Genomic DNA, 24,303 nt, shown 5'->3' with positions numbered 1-24,303 from the left:
CATGTATTTCCTTATTTTACCACATAATAACATGAAGTAGAAATCATCTTAAATATAGTCTTCTGCATTTTGTAAAAATGAGTACTGCTGAAGACATATAATATGCTTTAAGAAAAAAAAAAGTCCCCTACTATCATCACTCTTCTATAAGAGTAATATTTTAATTAAATTTGCCATATGCTTAAGTCCTCATTCTTTTAATAATGTCAGTGCAATTAAGCTGCATTTGATATTTCTGATTTTTCACTGAAATAAAATTATTCTGATCCAAATTCTCATAAGAATTGAGAAAATCACTCTTCACTGCATTTAAAACTATCAAGAACTTACTCCCGTATATCAGTTCCCTGGCAACAACAACAAACACAAAAAATCCTGAAATATAACTACTTAATTTGATACAACACTTGCTATTCAGAGGTATAGTCCTCTCATGCGATCTACGATCTCTTAAATCCTACCAGCCACTGGCATCTCTACTTGGAATTCTAAAGGGCACATCAAATTTATCAGGTCCACAGTGATCTCCCAAACATGCCCACAATGCAGACCTAGACTTTTGGCTGTCTTCTCCATTTCGATAAATGGCAATGCCATCCGTCCAGTCATTCAGGCAATCACACGGTCGTGTTTGAAATAAGTATACAAAGCTCCCTATATCTGCCTGTTCCCCCACATTTATGACCTTTCTTCTTAGCACTTTGTAACTCCATCCCTCAACTCTTAATCAAAGAGGTCTTTCCTAATGACCTTATTTTAACTTAAAACACCCTCAAGACCCAAACCCTTCCTTTCTCATATTATCAGTGCTCCTTATTGACTTCAATTTTGTCCATATCCTTGGTATTATCTGACTTAATAGTCATTTTACTTCTTGTTTAAACTGTCTATTCCACCCACCCACACATCATAATTTTGTTTTCTTAAAATGCCTCATTCTAGAATGTACCAGAATGAAAGCTCTATCAGAGCAGAGATTTCAGCCTATTTCTTCATGTTATATTTCCAGTGATTGAAAGAGTACCTGGTACAAAGTAGCCACTCCACAAGTATTTGTTGAATAAAATAATAAATTATATAAGGATATACAAATTTATAAGAGCAAATTAAGAGTACTTGTTGGTATTGTTTAATTATTTTATTTAATATATGGCACAATTTAATGTTCTAAAACTGCATTCAACTATAAAAACTGGGAAAAATATGAGAACACTCAAGTGAGTTAATTTATTTATAGACAATATGGCATTCATCAAGCTAAATTTGTCACTACCAGCTATTAATTACAAATACTCAAAGAAAATGCAAATTGTCTGTTTAGATTTCCTTTAATAATTTACTTATAAAAATTAATCAACTGTCATTATTTGACAACCTCCTACTTCACTCTTTGCCTTCTCAATAAATAAATATCACTAGCATCAAGCCAGTGGCTCTGGTCTAAAACCTAAGCATTCTTAACTTGTCTATTTCTGTTACTCCTTCTCACAATCAATCAATCAGTAAGCCTTGTCAATTGTATCTTCAAATTATATTATCTTGGATCTATTTACTCACAGCTGATCTCTACTGCCGTCACTCCAGTCCCAGTCACCATCATGTCTCCTCTGGACAATGGCAACAGCTCCTTCACTGGTCATTGTGTTTGCATTATATTCCCTCTTCTAACCCATTTTTCATATCATATAGCAATAATATTTTTCTTTAAACCCAAACTAGATCACAGTATTCCACTGGTTGCACTGCTTAAAACCTTTCATTTTTGCTGTATAGTGCTCATTTCTTTTTTAAATTTTCATTGTCAAGTATTTTCAAATTTGTCAAAAAAAAAATTGGAAAAATTGGACAATGAAATGCTGCCACATACCCTTTACTCTCAATTTCGCTGAATGTTAAGGTCTTACTGAATCACAGCATAATTTTCAAATCAAGGAAATTAACATGCCTAGAATACTAATAAATACTTGGATGATGAGGTTGCTCGTCTGGTCATCACATTTTAAAAGCTAGTGCTCTAGCCACACTTGATTTCTCTGGGACCTTTGATCATACCAACCTCATTCCATTCTCGGGGCTTTGCACTACATTTTCCTTCTTTCTCAAACATTCTTCCCCACATGTTAGCATGGCTGGCTCTTTCAGTCATTGAGGTCCACTTGGAAAAGACTTCCTGAGCATCTGGTTTCCCTGATTTACTTTTTACCATAGTGTTTAGCACTAAACATTTTCTCAAGTATTTGTTTATTGTCTGTATTTTCATGCTAAAACTTCAGAACTCTGAGAAGTAGGACTTATTTTCTTGTTCCTGAAAATATCCCCAAGATCTCAAACTATGTTTGTCAAATAATAGGCACTCAATAAATATTGGTAATTTATATAAATAAAATTGCCAAGGAATATTAAATAAAATTAAATAGCTATTATAAAGCCAATTGTTATTTCTACCATACTTTGCAGTTTTAAATTCACACTTATACATTTATTATCTAATCTAGACTAATGGGGAAATTATTGACTTGACAGTCAGGCAAGCTTGGTTTTATTTCCTACTTCCATTATTGACCACCAAGTTTTATATTCTATCTAAGCCATAGCTTTCTCATAAGGTATTGAAATTCAAAAGGATTCAGTCAGTAAAAATTGAAGCCAATAATTCAACCTATATTTGATTGAAAGAGCACCAAGTTTTATAGCATCAAACTCGAAAGTAAGTCCACAATGTCAGGAATTTCATCTGTTTTATAATCCACATAATTAATAGTGCCTACTACAGCATTTCCAAAAAAAAAGACATTCAATAAATAATTGTTAAACAAAAGGTAAATAAACACTACCTGTGTATAATATGGTATGCATCCATATAATATTTCAATTTGCATTTTGAAAAATGTTATTTTAAAAGTATTAAATCTAAACATAAAATTCTGTCTCAGAACTCTCATTAACAATAATTTGTTCCTAAGTTTTATGCTATCCAAATATATATATGACTCCATATGACTCTTGAAAAAACAAGTACTTCAATATCATTTCCGTCTTCACAAAGTAACTAGTTTTGATCAAAATATTTGCATTGTATTATTACCATCAAAGTTCAATATTTTTTAACTTGACATACATAACATTTCAGAAGATCAAAGATGATATATATATATCTAACATTATGGGATTTTGCTATTCTATTTATCATGGAATCAAAGGTTGAGTTTTTATAAAATATAAGGTCAGATGAACAAAGAGCCCCTCTCACTCTGTTTTTACTTGAAGTACTTTGAAATTATCTTATGGTATCCAGATACATTTTCATAATGCTGCTTCTTCTTTTATCTGATAAGCATAGAGTTCTCAGGTTTTTGAAGCTCTTGCCAGTCATATGTTTTAAGTCTTTTTAGTTTTAAATTTTTCTGTGGGAGTTAGTTCAAAAGTATGACTATTTTGTGAATGCTCTTGTACACAAACACAAACATAAACACAGTAGAATCTGTTTCTTCTATTGATATGTTCTTGTCTCTTTAAAAGACTCCATAACAAATTCAAAAATTGAGACACGACTTACATTTAGAAAAGAATCATAGTCAAATGCAGGTTGATACAACAGCAAACAAACTACACATTTCTGATTTCTATGAGCAAGTCTCCATTAAGAAAGCATTTATATTTGAAGATGTATATGTTCATATACATTTGCTTAGTCATCTACTTTTCCAAATTATAATTGTTGTCCCTAATTGTAGGAAAAGTTATAGCTATGAGTTTCATATCTCATTGGCATTGAGGTATTTAAAATTATAGAAGAAAAAAATCCCTATTCAAAGACCTCCAAAGAGTTTATATGAAAGCAGTACAAAATAAAACCGTCTTACATATGGATACCATCATTGTTGGGTGAGCCACACAGGATGCTCAAATCTGGCATTTTGATTCTATACTGGAGACATCCTCGTCTCATATATATTTACAGTTGGTTGACCCTATATATAGAAAGATCTCAACAGACGGTCACTGGCAGAGTGGCTGGCCCCAGATCCTACCTACTTTGTTTCTCCTTTAGCAACTTGATGGTATGTATATTCGGCCTCACTCTTAGTTATAGGTAAAAAGTGAGCAACAGGAAAAAACAAAGTAGGAAACTTAAGCTTCAGGTAACAAACTGAAAAGAATCAGTGAAGACTTGTCTGTTGCACTGAAATAGAGAACTATTTAACATGTCTAAGGATTTTAGATTAATTCCCATTTCAGGCAGACATCTCCGATCCAGATCAATGAAAGCTTACTTAGCAATGACCCTATCCCCGATTTAGTTTCAAGAAACTTCTGAGATGTAATACAAGGTAAGCTTATTCTAGATATGATCTCTAAGGAAAGCTGGAGGATTTGGCTCAGACGTTGGACAGACTGAAACAAAGACTGATAAAGTTTGAATATAATTCTCAAAGCAGATTATGGTCACATCCACTTAGGAATGAAACAACTGTTCAATTGGAGACTACGGGTGTCCACCTGGGGGCCACTGGTGCATCTAATTTTTTATTTGTTTTTGGCTTTAGAAAAACAATACCTTTTGAGATTTTCACTTTTGTTTGGTTACTATAGTGTTAAGTTCTGCACATTAAAATTCAGAAAATAAAAAAAAATCAGAAAATACATCTGTTGTTAAAATACAATAATTTACCAAATTACTGCATGTCTTGAAAATACTGCAAACTTGTTTAACCTGACATTCATTGGCATTTGTCATAACCATTTAATATAACTACCTAGAAATATTTTTTCTAACATAACCTATATTATAATAAATTTGAGCAATATATTCATGACACATTTTAAGAAAATTTTATTTTCTACAAGTATAAGTTTATCTTCCCAAAATATTTATTATACTATGATGGAAATTTCCCCAAAATATTGACCACTGACTGTTCTATATTTTATGTTCACAGAGAAATATTGATTACATTATCCAAGAAAGAAATGATTTTAGTTGTGTTTACAATTTTACTTTCTAGATATTTGGAATCTATATAATTGTTTGATGCGTAATATAAATGTCACAGTCAATACTCTGCAGCAGGAATTTCATTGAATCTTTCATTGAACGCATACTGTCAGTGTGTCACTACAGGTGTACGCCTTTTCTAAAGGCTATTATCTTAACGTGGCATCTAAAATAAAAACTAACACTTGATCTGGCTTCTCTCACTTGAAAGTATGATATTCTTCAGCGTGTTAAGAGAGCATGTTACTTATATTAATAATTAAATAGTGTTTTCAAATTTATTTTCTGCCATTTATTATTTGAATAGAATAAGAAAAGAATCAAAGTTTAGGATGATTTAAGGGCAATTAGTAGGTAATGGATGAAATATAAAAGAAGTGAAAAGCATGTGGCTTCCACTCCAGAAGATAAGAGATGTACTGAGATACAGCCATAGACCACGGTTCACAAAATCTTGGCCTTGTGACTACCGTTCCACTGGCCAGAATTTTGTGAACAGTTGTGATGGCTCTATCCCAGTGCATCTCTTTCACCTATTGAAGTCAGTGACGTAGTTAATACAATGGTGAAACATATCTTTATAAGAACTATCTCAGTGCTTGATTAAAGCCTAGAAGCCAAAATGAAACCTAAAGCATACACACAGAAGAGATAGTGTTTCACTGCGTTGAAAACTGTAACAAAAACACTACCAGATTTCTACCATTGGTGGCCTCATGTATATATTTTGGATGCAATGTGAAACTTTCCTTCTCTTATATCTTAGTTACGTTGTGGAATTATATATACAGATTCCATCTGACTAGATAAAAGCATTCATTGAAAACTTTGAAATGATACAACAATCATGTGTGCTATAAGAGATACTATAATATCAATATCTCCATCTTGAATTTTTAGAAGCATCTTTCATAATAATTTACCCACAGTTATGTTCCACAATGATTATGTAAAATACAGAGATTAGATTTTTAAAATCTCTGTTCTTCAAATGCAGAGTGGCTACAAATACAGCTCATCAGAGGTGAGTTGATACTTCTTTCCAGGTCCCCTAATCTCCAGTGCCCTAGCAGCTCTTTCCACTAAACATCTAGCAGTGACAGATACGTGGGTTGTAGGTGAGAAATCAACCCTGAAGTGGCTGCAACTTCGTGTATACTCCCATGCCCCCGAGCTGTGAAATTCTCCAGCCTGCTTGGAGGAGGTCCTGACAAAGCTATATGTGAGGGACAGCAAGAATGCCAGATGGCAGTTTGTGAGAAAATCTGCGACCGTGGCAGCCAGCCAAAAACAGTGGACTGGAAAAAAAAAAAATAAAGGATGATCACCAAGAATATACCACCTCCACTACAAATGAATGGTGGATGAATTATGGCTGTCTTCTTCATACAGGTAAAAATCCTTTTAGTAAGTTGTCACCCATGTGTAAAAAATAACACAAAAGTTGTAAAAATTTAAAAAGTATTTGAATTGTATTGAGCTGATTTATCTTACTATCATTTTCTTTCACTCCATTAGTAGTAAAACAAACAAACAAACAAAAAAAGCCCATTGACAAGGAGAATGTAGGCAAACTTAAAAATACAGTGATGCAAAAACTTTAATTTTATGATGAGAAGTGGATAAGCATGTTCCAAGCAATCATTTTCCACTGGATTTGTGAGTAACAGGGGCATTTGCATTGTATTTATTGCTATTGTGTGCCTTTATCACTTTTATTGTTTGCTGCAATATAGCCCTTTGAAGGTCTGCCAACCCACTGTGGCTTGCTCAAAAGCAGGGCTGAATTTTAATTAAGCTGAGCCAAATAGACATAGCACATTTGAACTTGATTAGACCACTTGTCCTGATGCACACACAGAGGGCATTCAGCACACTTACTTTAGTGACTGACAACGTCAATTCATATATTTGGTGAAATTATCAAGATAAAACCCACCACTTGTCAACATATTCCTCCTACATAAGATTTCTGCTTCTCTATTTTAATCCAACAAACCAGCAAAGAGAATTGAGAGGGTAGGTCACCAGTGAGGATATGTGTGGCATATCTTGATAACAGTAATATTCTATATTCCCTGGGAAGAAGCAGTATATGAGTACAGTAATTAGGATTCAACAAGATAATTCAAGTAAAGAAAAGCAAGTGTGTGTGTGTGTGTGTGTGTGTGTGTGTGTGTGTGTGTGTATAAATGTGTGTCTGTTCATATGTATTGCTTTTCTTCTTAAATATTTCAACCAAAAGAGAATTTTACCACAGCATTTAACCCAGATAAAGGAGCAGGCAGGATGTCAGAATTTCATGAATTTTTATTTTTGATACCTCACAAAGAGCAAGGCATCCAGGTTTCTGGCTTCAGCAGAAATGTGCCAAATTGTGTTCCCACAGTAACTTCTCCTGAAATCAGCCAGTATAATTTTCCCACACAGCATGGAGAACTAAATCTCTGATAGATCCAGGATTCTGCAAGGCAGACTCTGTTAAATTGACTTTGCTGTTAAGTCAGACCAAGTAAGCTTCAGGACACTCTATGAAAACAACTTTCCTAAATAGACTTTCAGACTCTTAACAAAAAACTCACTTTCCCTAAGGAGGCACCGATCATAGGCAATATTTCGAAAGCACATGTACTAAGGACTCTTTCTATACATGTGTGTCCAGGGTAATGACTACACAGAAAGCCAATATCTTCTCAGTGAAAATTCAAAGATAAAGTCTCCAAGCTGAAACAGAACTTTGCATATACATGACAATGCAAATTACATCACCAAGTGACTCTTCTTTGACAAATCCAAATCACTAAGTCCTTAATAGAATTCTGCACTTTACTTCCCAGCATCGTAATACCAATTGACTATACTTAATCCTAAGTAAATAATCATTCCCTTGGGATTAGCAAATTAAAAATTTAGTAAATTTCTAAAGAAAAATGGATATATTTTTCTGTGCAAGAAAGCAAATTGTGTTTTAAAAAGAAAACAATATAAAATACTCATTTTTGACAACAGCAAGAAAAATGAGCATATTTCAAATTACTCCCTTATATGTTATAATTTCACTCTTTATTTCTGTCTATACGAGTGAAGGAAGAACCCAGTTTTCTGATGATCCAACCAAAACCACCGATAAACATATTTTTATAAAGAAGTCATGAATTAGAAAGAATATAGACTTTGAAGCCAAAACATTCTACATTTTAATCCTATCTATGCAATTTTCTAGTTATATTATGTTCATCCATTTACTTAACCTCTACTCTATTAAGTATAAAATGGGAAGAAATAACACTTTGGGGGAAAGGACAATGTATAAGACACATTCCATGTAATTTCTACATAATGCAGTTAAGAATTTTTAAATAAATTCTTAATGGCAAAATATTTAATAGACTCACAGGATAGGAAACAAGTTTCTATTCCATAAGACCTAGCATCTAGTTTTTAAAAATACTCGATTAAATCTCATCTTTTAGGCACAACTTTGGGGTTTTTGCAGGGTCAGCAAATTTTATGTCTTCTTTGATTTTATTTTTCTTCCTCATGTAGCCCACCATCTACCAGCTTATATCTAATGCATTCAGAGCCACCCGAGGCTAATACAATATGCATAATAATCTTCATGAGTCTATCCTTCTTAGCATTATCAGCATTGCATTTTTCGATTTCTACTCATTTTCATAAAATGGACAACCTTTAAAAAAAAGTGCTCGTTAGGTAAAGATGGAAATGTTATTCATACTGAATTGTTAATTGGTATTCAACCCCATCAGGGAATAAGCTGAAGTCTTTATTTCACATTTCCTAATAAAAAATTCAGATGTGGTTTACCAAAGACCATCTAAGGCTGGCAATATATAATATATAAAAGGATGGGTTGCACTAACATCAAATCTATGAAACCATAAAGAACATCTCTGTGCATATGTGTTACATAGGATCACTTAGTTTTTAATGGCCATGCGTTAGTATGGCATTCCCATCCTGCTATTCTATTATTCAACTCCATTAACTTCTTAATTACAGTGATCACGATTGATAAGTTTATATTTAGGTTATAGATTTTCTTGTTTTCTCTCTGCCTCCTTTAACATTTGTAAGTTCTATATGGGCAAGGATCACCATCTTCTTATCACCAATACAAATAAAATAATTTTAAAACAGTGCCTAACACTCAGTCAAGGCTCAACAAATATTTGTTGACTGTATCCCAAATGAACAAAACCTAAAGTCTAAAGGATAAGCTCCCAATTCAGGGAAGATGAAGGGCATCCTTTTTAAACCTTTTCCTCTGTTAATTAATTTCATATAAAAAGTGATTCACTCATTGGTTTCTATCATAGCCAGTTTATATTTATTATTCAATTTTTCATCAGATCAAAGAGGTGGAAGAGACCTTGAGGTATTGTTATTGCCTTGAGGTGCTGCTACTTAACTCAAAGCATTCAATAAGCATTAGCTTTTTTCTGAAACTCTAGAGGCCTCATGAAATTCATATTAATCTTGCCTAGAGGATGTAAAAAGGGTGACATCTAGAAATGACTCTAATACATAGCCCCCAATTCAGCCTTTACAAATATTTATTCTTGTGATGGATAGCAAATCCCTTCTCTGGGGATGAGGATTTTGTGTTTAGTGTTCACAGTTAGGGACCAGTTGATGTGTGGGGATAATGGATAAAGAGACAGATATTAAAAGGTGTAGAGAAGAGATGAGGATGAGAGAAGGGAAGGATACCTGAGATGTATAGATAAGTTGGGGGAAAATATTTGGAGGAGAAACAAGAAGAAAGCACAGAAGAAGCATAGTGAGAAGTCTTCAAGGAGAAAGATGTGTGAAAAGGATCCTTAAATATTTTGACATGCTTGCAAAACCATAAATATCAAAATTATTTTTCAGTGTGTTGTGGTAGTTTCTTATAGGTCATTTTACATGGTTGTTTTAATATAGGATTTGTGTTGCTTTGTAGTGTGACACTGGCCTGATAATGACCACAAGATGAACCAGCATTATGTGAATTACAATCTTACCAGAAACCTGGAAGTCTCTAAAGTTTTACTGTTCATCCAATATGGTAGACAATAGCCCCATGTAGCTATTTATAATTAAATTTATAATTTAATTAAAATAAAATGTACAGACAATTTAAAATTCAGCATCAGGTCAGTTACACTAACAACATTTCTGATGCTCAATGGCCACATGTGGCTGGTTGTTTCCATATTGGAGAGTGCAGATATTGAAAATTTCCAATACTGCAGAAAATTCTATTGACTAGCACTACTCTAGAACTTTGAGCTTATGTCACACACATGCTATTCCAATGTTCTTGGTCCTATTAGTGATATTAAATATTGAAAGAAAAATATTTTAACATCCCTTATCCTACCTGAAGTGGTGAATTGAAAATATTGACAATAATGACATATTTGTTATGCCTTCTCTGTACTAACTTTCCAGAAACCTCAGAGTTGTTTGTACTTACGTTGTTAAAACCTTTTCAGAAAGAAAGATTTTTGTGACGTACTTTCATTCCCTCTAATTCAGTCCAGGTTATAATTTTTAATCTATTAAATAAGCTGAGAATTTTTAAAGTATAGTCAAAGCTACTCAGTGGATAAGATAAATACCAAGAAAATAATGAATACCTGTATTTTACCTTATGATTTTTATTTATATCAGAATAATGTGATATGGAAATATAATGCAGTGTTGACTGAAATATCATAAAAATAGATGGACAAAAATGCCCCCATGACAAACTCCAATGTCAGTGTAAATTGGAAAGCTCTAAATATGTCTGGGACAAGAGGAAGTACGTGGCTCCTAGGCTCATGCTAATCCATTATAAATCATAAGTCATGAGGGAAGAGAAATCAGGAGCATAAGCTTTAGATTAGCAGCACTGCTAGAGGAATATTGAAAGTAGAAAAAGGCAATGATGAACATTTGGATAATTTTAATACTGCTTAAACAATGGAAGGAAAGTTGTCAGAAGGACTGGGAAAGGGGAAGAGATAAAAATCCTAGGGCCTCTTTGGAGTACAACACTCTGATGTCTGTGTACAGGATAGAGAAATTTCTTACATGAACAAGTAGCAGTGGGAGGACAATTGGGGAAATTTTAGTCTGGGAGCCACCTTGGCTCTCCAAGTAATTTAAATAATTCAAATGTGGATAGAGAGATATACATTTCAGCAAAGTAAATTACAGTCAAGTATCCATCTAGACCAAAGGATATGCATGTGTATTTCATATTTGGAGAAGTCATTTAATATGGTTAAAACATATTTATGTTATATGAAATGATAGTTTAATTCAGGATTTTTCCTAGCTAAAATGCAGTTAAGAATGATTCATGAGTCTATGGCTATACCACCCTGAACATGACTGATCTCAGAGGCTAAGCAGGGTTGGGCCTGGTGAGTACTTGAGTGGGAGACTGCCTGGGAATACCGGGTGCTGTAGGCTTTTTATTTAAATAAAAATAATAATAAAAGAATGATGTATGATAGTATTGAGGATATGTTTAAGAACTTTGGACAAGAGTATCTAAGTAAAGAACCAGTAAGGTTGATGACACTCAGGTTTAGTGGCAGAAGCACTGTTCCTATGGTCAGATCACTGCATTTCAGCACTTACCTTATGATGCAGGATGCAGAAATCAATTTATTGGTGTCTCTCTTTGCCAATAGGCAACTATGAAATGTATCCCAAGCTCTCTCAAAAGCAAAATGTTAAAAATAAATAAAATACATACCCTTGTTTGAATAGAAGCTTCCACAACAGAAAGGTACTAAATACAAATAGTGTGGTGTTATATTTTGGGTACTGAAGAGCGCCATATGAATAATAATATTTACTGAGTGCTGTATTCTAAGTGCTTTACACGCAATGACTCAGTTAATCCTCACAAGAACCCCACAAGGAAGGTAGTACACTTATCCCCATATTATAAATGAGGAAATTATAAGACTGAACGCAATTTTTATTCTAATGCCCACAGCTGGGTTCCTGAGGAGCTTGCTCAAAGATGATTACAGCAAGCTGCCCAGATGACCTAATGTCAAGTATAGCTATCAGCAGAGAGTTAGGCAGCACCACTGGAAAACAACTGTAAATTTAAACAGGAAATGGATACACAGCACCTACACTGAATGTGTTGTCTTTAGAACAATGAAATTGAAAGAGAAAACAGACACCTTGCTCCCTCATCATATTTTGTGGCACTGATCAGTTCTGGAGAAAAAAATAGAACAAAAATATCCTCAAATTTGAGGCATATCTGCTTTATCCCTCAGTTCTTATTTAAGGTACTGGTATATTTTAAGATTTTAATAAATATTGAACATATATGCATAAATACAGTAGCATAAAACAGGGACAGGAGGTAGATGCAAACCCAAAAGCAGTGATGGGAAAGGGGGTTTGAATAGTGAGGCAGGCAAAGGTTAAAGGGAGATAGGTAGGGCTTAAAGAGCTGGGGATAATTAGGGGTTGCGTTAGGATACTTCAGGATTAATGAAGAGCATGTACAAAAAGGAGAAAGTGTAGACTTCTCTTCAATTCTTCTCCTAACTGCAGTGAATGCCAACTATGAGCCAGGCCCTAGTTCAGCAGGGAGAACAAAGGTAGATCTGCATTTTTACCACATTTGGATGGTAAACAGGAAGACAGGGCTGGGAGGAGAAGAGAAGAAAACACAATACAGACCATCACAAAATATAGACATCGTGCTAAGAAGTCTAAGAGAGGCACAGGTAGTTTGCATTATCTTGCCAACTGCATGTTAAGGGCCTTGAGGAATAAATCATATCTTCAAACATTTTTAATGCCTTAATATATTTCCTTGCATATAGCTGGCTATTAGCAAACAATTATTTTAGAGGTAGTATGGCATAATAGAAAAAACATTGGTTCAGGAGTCCTGAAAGATGACTGTTTCAATTTTTCTTCTCTGTGAAAAGAAAAAAACCCAAGAGATTTTTTGATCATTTTAGGATCTTTTTCTTTCAGGTTTATTAAGTTAAACTCCATGATTAGTTTATCAGTTATTTAGTGTCAATGTTAATAAGGAGTCCTCCTTTGAGAGACATGGCACGATGTGTGAGAAAGTGCACCTGACCTCTTATCAAGGCAGGCCATTAAAAGCCAGACTCATTCTACCTACAGCATGGGACTAAGCAGAATTTTTTTCTTTTTCTTTTGAGACAGGGTCTCACTCTGTCCCTCAGGCTCGAGTGCAATGGCACAAACATAGCTCATAGCACCATCAATCTCCCAGGCTCAAGTGGTCCTCCTGCCTCAGTCTCCTGAGTAGCTGGGACTACAGGCATGCGCCACCATGACCAACTAATTTTTTTTTTTAATTTTTAGTAGAGATATGGTCTTGCTATGTTGCCCAGACTGGACTCAAACTCTTGCGCTCAAGAGATCCTCCTGCTTTGACCTCCCAAAGTGCTGGGATTACAGGTGTGAGCAACCGTGCCTGATCTAAGTATAATATTTTATCAGATTAGAGATACTGGACCCTTGAGCCTTCACAGATTTGTTTGTGGAAGTAGGCTAGAAATAAGGAATGTGTATGCTGTACACAAGAAAAAAAATAGCCAGGTGACCCATATATGCATTTGTCCTCAACCTAACTGTAAACTCCCTCTTGACAGAAAACTCTTGCTCTGGAATATTTCACTTAAAAAGTAAAATCTACAAACTAATTACAAGCATCATAAATGGACAATGTGGCAGAAGGTGCAGGTAGTAAGATTCAAGATTTACACTAGGCTATTTCAAGTCCAAGTTATACATGTTTGACAAAAGAATTATTTAAGAAATTAATATAAAAATTAGATAGGATAATTTAAACAGAGAACATAACACAGAATGATTATAATAAACTTCACCCATGTTAACAGACGTTTGACTTGATATATAAATATGAGTGGGTAAGAATGGTCAGTAACATTTAATGGGGTGGGAATATGATCTAGCAGAGTAAAGATGTGCTGGAAAAAAACATCAATTTGAAGAGATGAAAAAACTGGGATGGCAGAGAAATCAGTTTGTTCACATTTGTGAAACAGCCTGTGTAAAACATTGGAGGTGAGAGAAGAGAGTTCCAGCCAAGTGACGGAGAACCATTCTATCTCAATGAATGAGTCATGGCTCCCCTGAGAGTCAAGATGATTTGCATGTTTGGTGATTGATGTAGATAGAGGTAGTAAATCACACTGAGTCTTAGCTAAAAGGCTCTGCCATCTCAGTCATAGAAAGATGAACATTTGTACACTATACCTCAAATACTCATTGTTGAAATGCACTATAACTTCAGGAATGATCTGAAAATATCCATCAGTCAACTCCGATGAACTTGGATCACAGAGAACTCCACCACTGGGGATCATTTACAATTTCATGTGGTAGATTAAGGGCTTCAGGCATTTTTAACTTTGGAAATTTTTAATAGGCTTTAAAAAAAATCAACATACTGCATTTTTTCCCAGAATACATTGCCATTACCAAAGGGAAAACAAAAAACAACCATCACAAAAACAAACTTGTTACCCAAGAGATTGAAATACATATTCAGTGTGCTGGTAATGTTTCTGACACTCTCTTTTCAGAAACATCATTATTTTTCCTTTTGTTTTAGGATTGCTGATTTTGCTGTCGGATTAAGGCTAATGTTAAAAGGGAGAGCCAGAGAAGCAAAAAGGTATTCTCCATGGAGAATAATTCTATTACTATTGCAAGACCATTCTTGTAGCTAAGAGATACATTCTTTCAAGAAGAAAAATTGGCTCTCTACAAATAATGACTGAATATTTCAACTGTAAAAAGAAATGATGATACAATTAGCTTTAGAAACTAGTGAATTACTAATAACCAGAATAAAATAGGGCAAAAAGGAAAATACTAGTATCTAACTACACATGAAAGTCTATTGAATAAAGTATAAGAAAATTAACACTGTTGCATTGTTCAAAATGTTTAAAGATGGAATCAGTATCTGGAGCTATCTAAGTATGGGTGGTACCATCCCCTCACTCCCTGAAGATTTTAGCTCCTGCCTAAGTGTTACCCTCTCCAACATATGATGCTTGTCATAACTTCTGGTATTTTAAGTATCTGTTGAAAACAATCCTCTCACCATCTTGCCCTAGTAATTCACTGAACTTTTTGACTCCAGAGACCTTGTCCTCCACCCTGCCTTGGTCATTTGGTTCTGTGATCATACGATAGATGTTGTTAGAAACTCAGTTATACACATCACACTTTCTAACCTCCACCTTCTAAGTCTCCAGATAATTCCGTCTAGTACCCCATTCCAACAACACGTTGATATTACCAGGCCCTCCAATCCATTCATTCTACTGGCTTTTCACTATTCCTTATGCCATTTGTGGCATCACTTCTCTTTTTATCAAGCATAAACTCCATGGTGTATTGTAAACACTTTTTTAAATATATATTTACATTGCTCTGTTCTCTCTCAAATCTGGTGCCCACTTGATAAATCTTTAACCCCGGTTACCACCAACTCTCCACTCATTCACTGTTCACTCTCATGCTATGGAAACTTCTGGAGGAAAACACATAATCTCTCTGACTAGTCACCTTTTGAATTCATGACCACTAGATTCAAGTTGGCTCCTAATATGACTCAGCAATCTGACTCACTCTCAAATTTACCTAAATATTGGGGAATCTTTAAAAACCAATAAAGCAAGGCATCACCCCAAGATTCTGAGTAAAGATGTCTTGGTTACAATCATCTGGCCTTTGGAATTTTTAAACGCTCTCTGAGCTCATTTTAGTATATAGCAACGTTTCAGAATCTCGAGTCTGAATGGCTATTTTATTCTCTCCCCTTTCCTCACACCTTCAACACCTCCTTTCCCACTCTCAGTTAATGACCTTGTTTTTCATTTATCTGAGAAAATTGAAGCAATCAGTAAACAGTTGCTCCCTAGCCTCATGTCAACATATCTTCCCACGTGCCTGCATTGGTGCCCAACACTGTGGATCACCAGTCTTTGTTCTGATGACGGAACCCACCTTGTATGTTCTAGATCTCATTCCCTCTTACCTACTCAAGGACATGGCTCCAGCAATTAGCTCTACTCTCTACTGCATCACCAATTTCTTCCTCTCTTCCTGGTCATTCCTGTGTGTATTCTATGCTATTATTTTCCCATCTTAAAAACATCCTCTCTTGACCGTATTTCCCACTTACAATTTCAGCTCCATTTTTTTATTCCCCTCAAAAGTGAAACTGAAACATGTTCATTTTTCAACACTTGTTCTCTTACCTCTTTTTTGCGATGGCGTCTCGCTCTGTAGCCCCAGGCTGGAGTGCAGTGGCATGATCTTGGCTCACGGCAACCTCTGCCTCCCCGGTCCTGGTTCAAGCAATTCTCCAGCCTCAGACTCCAGAATAAATGGGATTATAGGCATGCACCATCGCACCTGGCTAATTTTGGTATTTTTAGTAGAGACGGGGTTTCACTATGTTGGCCAGGCTGGTCTTGAACTCCTGACCTCGTGATCTACCTGTCTCAGCCTCCCAAAGTACTGACTTGTTCTTATCTCTTAGGTCTCTCCTTAATTCTCTCTTAACCCAAATTCCTCTTTCAATTATACCTTTACTCCCAACACCTTTTGAAACTACTCATCAAGGTCACTAAAGGCTGCTGACATGGTTTGGATCTGTGTCCTTACACAAATCTCATGTTCAGTTGTAACCCCCAATGTTGGAAGTTGGGCCTGGTGGAAGTTGATTGGATCATGGGGCACAGTTCTCATAAATGGGTTAGCACCATCCCATCTTGGTACTGTATAGTGAGTGAGTTCTCATGAGATCTGGTTGTTTAAATGTGTGTGGCTCCTCCCCACTCTCTCTCTTGCTCCTGCTCTGGCCATGTAAGACATCCTTGTTTGCCCTTGCCTTCTGCCATGATTGTTAAGTTTTCTTAGGCCTCCCCAGAAACAGAAGCTGCTATGCTTCCTGTACAGCCTGCAGAACTGTGAACCAATTAAACCTGTCTTCTTTGTAAATTACCCAGTCTCAGGTATTTCTTTATAACAGTGTGAGAATGGACAAATACAGCTACCAAGTTGTTAAATCTAATGGTCAATTCCTAAGTTTCACCTTCTTTGACAAATAAGCAGCATTTGATACAATCAATAACACTTTCCTCCTGGAAACAGTTTATTACTTTGACTTCTTCAACAGGAATCAGCAAATTATAGCCTATGGATCAAATCAAGTCTGCTGCCTCATTTTTAAGTAAAGTTGTATAACATAAACATGTTCATTTGCTTACCTGCTGCCTCTAGCTGTTTTCCTTTTGGCCTATGAAGCCTAAAATATTTACTATCTGGCACTTTATAGAAGAAGTTTGCCAATGATCCCTAACTTCTTCTTGACTTCAATCCTTGTCTTCCTTTTACCTCACTGTTCACTCTCTTTTTAGGATCTTTAACCAGTTCCTTTTCATCTCCCAAGCCACTTAATGTAGAAATGCCCCAAGATTCAGTCTTTGGAACTCTTCTCTTCTCTGTTTATACTCACTTCCTGGGTAACCTAATCCAGGACCATAGCATTAAATTTCATCTTTCCTGGAATGCTTCCTTGAAACCCAGTTTTAATGACAAACTGTCTATTTGGAAACTTCACTTGGATGACTAAACATATCTTGAAATTAATTTGTCAAAAACTGAATTCCTGACCTTCTCTCATATCTGTTCCTTCTGCAGTATTTCCCATCTCAGTAAATGACAACTCTATCCTCTCAAAAGGTTAAACCAAAAATCTTGGATTCATACGTGACTCTTTCATATATATATATATATGTCCTCTTATGAAATTCTCTTGTCTTTATCTTCAAAATATATTCACAACCCACCACCTGTCATTATCTCTACTGCTACCACCATAAACCAAGTCATCATCATTTCTGGCCTAAACTATTTCAATGGATTCATAACTGGTCTCCCTATCCTTTCCTTTGTTCCTATCCTCAATCTACCGTGCCAATCCTCTCTCATTTGATTCTCAATATAGAAGCCAGAGATATTCTTTGAAAATATTAAGTTAGATGACATTATGCCTTTTTCAAAACCTCCCATTCACATTCCATTTTACTCATATTAACTATCAATCTTTTAACTTACAAGACATTACATGATTTTTATGAACTTGTCTTCTTTTTCTCCTCCATTCTTTACTATGCTGCAGCAACTCTGACCTCTGAACTCTTCTTTGAATATGACATACATGTTCATTTCTCTTGTTGTTTACATTAGATATTACATTTAGGATGCTCTTCCCTGAGATATCCTAATACCTCAATCCCTTATCTCCTTCCCCTCTTTTGCAAATATCACCTACTCAGCAGAGTCTTCCCTGTCCATCCTATTTAAAACTGCAAGTTCCTCTCGGTATTGTATATTCTACCTTCCTGCTTTATCTTTCTCTAAAACATCTATCACCATGTAAAATATTTTCTATATTTATATAACTTACTGCATATCTCTTTACATTAGAAAACATTTTCCTTGAGGGTAAGATTGGTATATGTTCTATTTACTGCTGGATCCCTGGTTAGCAGAAGAGACTTCATAGGTGTTCATGAACATGTGCTGATTGAATGAACACTTGGAGTTGAAAGAAAACAATTAGAAAGTTGCTCAATTTTTTTACTTCTAATTTTCCTTCAGTAAATTCCCAAAGAAACATGTATGTTAGTTTTTTAGCCCAATTCCAATATTAATTGTTTCTACACTTGTACCAGGTTTTGTACTAGAGCTAAGGAATCCCAGAATGACTTAGAGCAATGTTGTTTAATGTGATAGGACAGTTAAATTGTTGTAAGTGCCAGAAAATGTTGAGTCTACAGAGCTAAAAGATGGTAACACAGAGGGGGCAAACATTTGCTATCTTCAAAGATCATCCAGCATTTCCCAGGATGAACAAGTGTTGCAGAAGGGGCAGGGAGAACACTGATAGAGGGAACATAATAAGAAAGAAGTATGAAACAAGTATTCACCACAATACTTCTATACAGCTGAATCATATGGTGATTTTGAAAAAAAGAACAAATGACAGAGTATGAGTCTAAAGAGATGAGCATTGGCCAGATGATTTGTATTAAAAATGTTAGAAGTAGGGACACAATAATTTACCTGAATGCAAGTTGACTTGACATTTATAATTGAGTATCTTCAAATAAATCACTTTGAGTCAATGTGAAAAACTTCCATGTTCCACTTAGCATGCATTTAAAATGTGTATACACACACCATTTATATCTATACATACCCTTAGGCCAGTACCTCCATCTCCTTATGTTCTGCTCTATATAAATACACTGTATCTATGTTACACTACATACAGAAGATTTCAGAAGATGATAATCGTCCACTTTTCAACTATCCAAAATTTAGGGAAGAGAGGCAAGAAGTACAGGAGTAGGACATCTGGGAGTTCCAGGACTGAGCTGGCCATTTATGAGCCAAATGGCATAGATCAAGACTCTTAATCCCTGCACGTGTTAGTCTATTCATCTATAAAGGAAAATAATACCAGTCCTCACAGGGATTGCTCTAAGGACTTTAGGAGGTAATGGGAAATATATAATAAAATATAAATGCTATAAAAGATATTATCAGTAGGAATAGTAACAGTACTAAAGGAAACCTTAATTCAAGATTTATGCATATCAGATTAATAGAGATTTCTTTAGCCAAAACTCAGAGTTCAATTTTTATAACTCTGTCAAAAGTTCAAGAATGGAGATATACATGAAAGTCATGACAATAACTTCAGTGTTTATTTTCCTTAATTTTTTATTTGGCAAATATTTATTGAAAACTTAATAATTAAACAACAAAAATTGGACATTTATCGAAGGTCATATAATGTTCTATGCTCATTTTAATTATCTCATTTAATCGTCCCTGAATACCTATAAGGGAAATACTATTATTTACATTTTACATATATCAAAAAGAAAACTCGGATAGTTACTGTAAGTTGAAGGGCATCACACAACAAGTATGGGAGAAGCCAGGAGTCACAGCCAAATTTTATTCCAGTGCCAGCATCTGTAATCACTACATCAATTTATTCTGAGCCCTTCGCCCCTTATGCAGGCCCATAGTAGACCCTTAAGAAATTTCTTTGAGCAAAATTATATGATTAAACTCGCTAATAGCACAACTAAAACAAACGCATAATCTCCAAAGAGGTTTCCTTTAACTTTTCAAAATTAATGTTCTAAGTGAGTCCTAGGCTAGATCATAAACCAAAGGATACACTATGAGTTTCTCAAGAACAGGGAAAGTACTTGGTTTATCTTAAACACTTTGCAAATAGTAAATACACAAAATAGGTTTTAAATGAATGAAGCAGAGGATAACCATAATGGAGCTATGGTTTATAAACAAGAGCTTTAAAAGTACTCATAGTTATTACATCAGTATGTGGAAAGATGCCTGGACTGATGGGCTCTGAAAAATTACAGAGAATCATTAAATTTACAAGTTTAATATCTGTAATAAACGAAGAAATATCCAAACACAGAGTTATCATAAGTGTAGTATAGCAGAAAACTAAACAAGAACCGTGAGTCCAGCCGACAAATTAACATAATCAGTCAGAGAAAGTTCAATCAAACATATCTGTCCTGCCTAAGGCCAAAATTAAGGTATTCTTTACAGCCAAGATGATACGTTATATTGGAAAATTGTGAAATATGGAGCTGTGGAGTTTGGGCAGGAAATAAATCTTAAGAATAACCAATTCTCAACTATTCCAACACATTCAAAATTGCACTATTAATTAACATGAAGATACTATTGGCTTAATTTTCAAAAGTTACTTACAAAAACTAATGCTGTGTGCCATTGCCATAATGTATTGGTTTGAGATGGGTAGAGCATTCACTCATTCAATATGTATGAGCATGTTTGATGGGACAATCACTGTGTCATAAACAACAAAGTAAGAAGAAAAGTGCTCTGTTGTCAACCAGTCATGGTAACTTAGGGACACACAAATAACTACAAAAATGAGATTGGTGCAGCAATAGAAGTATGTATCACAGGCTCTGGAAATACTGCATGGGTAAGGGGGAAACACCGTAAGTTAAAAGAGACTTCAGAGAAGAAGAGACATTTGCACAGAACCTGGATAGATTAGTAGATGCTATCTAAATGAAAATGACTAAAGACCAAGGAAACGACAACAGGAAGGGCATGACCAACAGGGTGAGGATGGGAAAAAGTATAAGAGATTTAAATCATGGTGAGTGGGTAAAGCTAACTATGTATAAGATGTACGAGAAGATGAGACTGGTAGTTGCTGAATCTACAAAGGTGAAATGGGTCAGGTTTAAACAGAACCATGGTGTAATGGAAAATGCCTGACCTCTGCAGTCACAGCACAGCTTTTGAATTTTAGTTCTGTCTCTTACACCAGCTCCTTGAACTCAGAAAGATATTTCCTTTCTGTGTATCAAAGTCTTCTGCTGCAAAGCAAGACATAACAATACCCTATCGACAAAGGTCACTTTGGAAGTTGGAGATAATCATGTTTTATGTCTAGCAATATAAGTTTTTTAATAAATGATAATAATAATTATTATTGTTTCAAATTCATGCTAAAAAGTTTGGATTTCATGGGTAGGCAATGAAGAGATCTGGAATGCTTTTAAATAAGGAAGTCAATATAAGTGATGAACAGGGGAAAATAATAGAGAAGCCAGTTAGCAAGGTATTAAAACAGTTCAGATGAAAATACAGGTGGCTTTAAAATACGTTTCCAGCAGTAGGCATAAAAAGAAGTAAACAAGATATAATTTGGTGGTGGCCATGACAGGATGTGGTGACCAATTAGATCTGAAGCTGGAAAGTTAACTATGTTGATTACGGTTTCTGGAAAAGAATTAAAACCTTAAACTGTTACAGAAATACACACACACAAACACACACACACATAATTTTCAGAGTTATTTGTTTTCTGTCTGTACCTATGTTGGCAGCCCCGTGTATGACCTCCCTCTCAACTCCAAATACAGATGGGTCTATTTAAATTCTAAGCTAAATCCAACGCTAAAACTTGCAATTCTCCTTACCTCCCTGTTTGAATACATACACTCTCTCACGTAAGTCTCATTGATCGTTCTGCCAAATCCTAGGTCACATTTTTCTTCTAAGCTTACATGATTAATGAATTCTTCAAACACTAATGAGTTCGATACAAGAGAGATCTAGTATTGCTCAATAATTTGGTACTCTACCCATGTATTAGTGAGAAAACACAGCCATGAATTGATTATTGCTAATGATATCATGGTGCCTAAGCACCTGCAGTCCTTGTCTTCCTCTTGTAGGTCATTGGGATTTATAGATAATCTGCTAGAGATTACAAAGGAGAACCTTGAGTGGCAATGGCATCACACTCCCTTTGACTCCAAGGAACAGCTTCATCAAGAATTCTGAACCTGTTTTGCCAAAACTGTTTGTTCTTTTTTCATCCATATATTTTAAGACTATAAACAAAAATCATTCAGAATTTTCCAATTACTAATACATTATGACAATTTTATAGGTAATTTAGAAGTTTCAAAAGGGCAAGGGAAAAACATCATCTCTTGTTATGATGGTTTCGCTTTGGTAGAACAATACAGTTCTGTAGTTGGCAGTTGTTAGTTACTGAGATGGCTGTGAAACAAGTAATCCATCACACTCTGGCCAAGGAAACAAGTAAAACCTATGTCTTAAGGGATTTTTCAAAATCAGGGAAAGTAGTATGGCTTAACTACACTGAAAATTCTATACTTCTCTTTCCCTTTTGATTTGTTTTTCATGAGATTGGATATGCAAGGTAGTTGAATATATGTATACTACATATAAATATTCTACATGTGCTTTTTTAGACTGGTATTATGTGGCTGGAAAACAATAAAAATTGTATATATAAGGGTTTTCATAAATTATGGCAAGATATAATTTTTAAGAACTTACATATATATTTTAGGTTAGGGTTTTCTTTCTGTTTTATTAAAGCCTACAGCATGCAGTATTCCCAGGTGGTCTCATGTCCAAGTACTAACCAGGCCCAACCCTGCTTAGCTTAAAAAGTTAGGTTTTTTAAAAAGGATAACTTTTCGTGGAAAATTATTTTAAGAGATTCTAACTTCAATTCTGTATGCTGTTGTTGTTTTTTTGTTTCACATTCACAAAGCTTATATAAGCAAAATGGTATTATTCATTATTGTGATACTCAAATGTAATTATCTGTAAGGATTTATTAGGGAGTTACAAACTTGTGAATCATAGAAGTTAAGAACAGTTAGAACATCCAATTGACAAAATTGGAACTTATTTCTTCTAGTATGATTGACATGGTAACTGATACAAAGTATATACTCTTCAATATTTGCTAAATGAATTAATGTTTGTTAAATAAATTAAGAATCTGTTCTTTGTGTACCCATTTGGTTCATTTCTAAATCCTTATAAAAAAGTGAAACTTGCTTACATAGTTTAGAATTTTATGTCAACATAAAAATGTAAAAGTTTGCTGGGCGCAGTGGCTCACGCCTGTAATCCCAGCACTTTGAGAGGCCAAGATAGGTGGATCACCTGAGGTCAGGAGTTTGAGAGCAGACTGGCCAACATGGTGAAACCCCAACTCTACTAAAAATACAAAAAATTAGCTGAGTGTGATGGCGGTCATCTATAATCCCAGCTACTCGGGAGGCTGTGGCAGGAGAATCACTTGAACCCGGGAGGTGGAGGTTGCAGTGAGCCAAGATCGCACCATTGCACTCCAGCCTGGGCAACAAGAGTGAAAATTTATCTTTATTTTTATATATATATTTCTAAAGATGAATTGAAAAAAATAAGCAAAAATATTGTCTAGCCAAAGACCAGAATATATAGTGCTACAGTGTAAAATTTGTATTCCTGAATCTCTGAGAATACAATTTCTTAGCTTTTAAAAAAATTAACACTAGGGAGAAAAATGGTGGACATTACTACTGTGAGAGTCTAAAAGCTATAATATTTTAATCTACCTTACCAAGACCAGCCAAGATTATAAAACTAACAAACATCATCACAGGAATTGATGTACATGAATAGATAGGATTAAGAAATCGGTATGTGGCTATTCAAGTATTACATTCTAAATCTTCTAAAAACTGAGCAAAAATGCCTATACTGAAAAAAAAAAAAAGTTTCTATATAATGGCAAGCTGGCTTCCTGAAATTCAATGTTTTGCCTGAATAACTCAATTTAC

General features: G+C 35.0%; 1 protein-coding gene and 1 pseudogene across 1 annotated transcript in view; one reads left to right on the top strand and one right to left on the bottom strand.

Moving 5' to 3' along the window:
* Positions 1-24,303, bottom strand: part of IL1RAPL1 (interleukin 1 receptor accessory protein like 1) — a 1,385,688-nt gene that overhangs the window by 974,022 nt on the left and 387,363 nt on the right. The window lies entirely within an intron of this gene.
* Positions 11,356-11,464, top strand: LOC126947096 (uncharacterized; annotated as a pseudogene).

This window comes from Macaca thibetana, chromosome X (assembly GCF_024542745.1).
Source record: "Macaca thibetana thibetana isolate TM-01 chromosome X, ASM2454274v1, whole genome shotgun sequence".
NCBI classification, from domain to species: domain Eukaryota; kingdom Metazoa; phylum Chordata; class Mammalia; order Primates; family Cercopithecidae; genus Macaca; species Macaca thibetana.
Note: the sequence above shows the minus strand (reverse complement) of the source record. Positions and strands in the feature narration are given on the sequence as shown.